The sequence below is a fragment of the Nansenia antarctica genome, assembly GCF_963989245.1.
Source record: "Nansenia antarctica genome assembly, chromosome: 12".
Lineage (NCBI taxonomy): Eukaryota > Metazoa > Chordata > Actinopteri > Argentiniformes > Microstomatidae > Nansenia > Nansenia antarctica.
In genome coordinates, this window is record NC_137682.1 from 13,425,374 (window position 1) to 13,427,873 (window position 2,500).

A 2,500-nucleotide genomic window follows, 5' to 3' on the forward strand; every position below is an offset into this window, starting at 1 on the left:
GTTACATGAAAAAATGTCCATGCTAATGAGGAATTTAAAATGTATATTTGTGAAGGCATCTTATGAGGATAACCTAGCAGCAAAGTAAATTTGCTATTATTAGATAAACAGATATGATCCTATTTGCTCTCTTGTTGGCTGGGTAAATACTTCTAAGTATGCAAGCTGAGATGTTAATGAAACATTAACCTCTCACATTAACGTCACACACACACACACACACACACACACACACACACACACACACACACACACACACACACACACACACACACACACACACACACACACACACAACCTGCCTGTGCCCACCATTGAGATTACTTTTTTTAACAGAATAAAGCGTTAAAAAAAAGCTTATAAATTCAACACTTAATGATATTCTGGCAGAGATACATTATGCAGTGACAATTTAATGAATTTTAAACACTTACAACGAAAGTACACCAATCAAATGAGAATACATCAATTAGTCTAATTCCCTCATATCCATCTGGATGGAAACTTGCCAGAGGATATTGAGAAAAGTTACATCTGAAAACAAAAGGGAGATCACAGCATCAACGATCATACTTTCTGAATCCCATGTCTCTCCATGGCAACTTCTTGATTTAAATAAAGTTTTACAAAAGAAACCAAGAAGAAAGATACAACGATGCCGACACCTTCTTACAACGTTTTTTGCTGGGTTCGTGCGAACAAAATGACGTCATTGTGAACAAAACAAACTGTTTGTTTGTTTACCGTAATTTTTTCATGTGGTGTCCTATGAGGCCATCACCGCCGAGCAAAGAACAAACATATGCAAGAGTGTAATGGATTTGTACATCATGTATGCATGGTGTATCCATTTTTACACAGAGTGTAACAGTGGAGTGTTCCTGTGGGATTGTTGTGAGTCTGGCTGTCCTGTTTGTGAACACAGAGCTGTTTGGGCCTTGTGTTCGTAAACAGTTCGTTTAGGACTCGCTGTCGGTCCCACGGGAACTGACTCCATCAGCAGACTCGTTATCAATGTTATGACTATGTTGACAGTATATTAAATGTACTATGTGAGAGTTGGGTGGCAGTCTTTTTGAAAGCTGCCAAGCTGACAGTTGGCGACGAGGATGGGATGCTAGGGTCAGGTGGAATGCACCGCACTAGAGGAGAGGGTTTCGTGGGTGCATGTGTCCCATTGTGAACTATACAGGTGTCGGAGGAAGCTGAACCCTGCCAACCATCGACACCAGCTCAACAACAACCAGACACCTACTACTTTGGGTGAATCCCAATTCACCACTCTGGCTCCGTTTTCAACCCTAATCTCCGTTTTGCGCGTTCACGTGTAGCCGTAGTGGCGTCCCAATTCATTACTCATTTAGGGTTGGGGATAGGTTTAGGGTTAGGGTTGGCTCCGTTCGGAGAACATCTTGACCCTTGTTCGATTCGGAGCCATGAGACTCCCTTCCGGCATGCATTGCGAAACATCTACAGAAATGTTCTTTTCGCTCTCGTAATACGGAAGCGAGCCTGAAATGTCATTTACTTTTTCTGGAATTACTTGTAATTAAAGACTTGAAAAATTATGATAACCATCGTATTATCTTAGTTTAATGTCATTTCAATGCATCATAGACCTTTTCTTTACAACAAGCATAACAACAAAAGATCGCTATTGTGCCTATGCAGGAGAGCCCCATGGAAACGTCAAGCACAGCCATCCCATAATATAATATATTATATAATAATATAAGGAGCGCGATTCACATCGAGATGTACATTCCTGTTCAGAAATAAAAGATTACCTGTGGCGTTTGACAGCGGATGATGATAGACATATTTAATGTGAAGTTATCTATCTAACGTTAGGCTGATGTGTGCATGATAGACGCGCATGACATGTTTTATTTACAGCTATGGCACGTATTAAACCAAAACAACCCGCAATCCTATCCGAGCAGTTGTTATTATGTAATATTGTTGATGGGTTATATAATTTAATGTTATTTCAATGCATTATAGACCTTTTCTTTACAACAAGCATAACAATAAAATCGCTGTTATGCCGAGGTGCTTAACATAGAAAGTTCCACAGTCCAGCGCGCTTGGGACAGCGGGCAGGACACCGGAGCGCGTTTGTCACAGGCTGACAGTCACCGTGTTCTTGGTGGTATATGACGCTATAGTTGTTATTATACCAAAACAACCGGCAATCTAATCCGAGCAGTTGTTATTATGTACTATTACCGTATATACTGTATGTAGTTAGACATTTATGCATGCTCTCGGGGTTCGACACATAACTTCCCGGGGTGCCAGCGGGTTGGTTGATGGCTCAAAATGACCGTATAGCGATGGTGGAGTTAGCAAAGTAGTATTGTGTTTGTACCACCTTCATAGCCGGTGTTATTCACGGACAAACACGGTGCCCGGAGGCACCATTTGCGGGTTAATAGCTGTGGTTTACCGTGGGTTAGGATAACAATTCAAACGTGTCCGGATAGGGGAGAGGACAGGG

The 2,500-nt window shown here is 41.5% G+C and overlaps 1 protein-coding gene across 1 annotated transcript in view; it reads right to left on the minus strand.

Moving 5' to 3' along the window:
• The window catches only part of tpk1 (thiamin pyrophosphokinase 1), a gene marked incomplete at its 3' end in the record, with an annotated part of 63,477 nt that overhangs the window by 28,890 nt on the left and 32,087 nt on the right, over positions 1-2,500 (minus strand). The window lies entirely within an intron of this gene.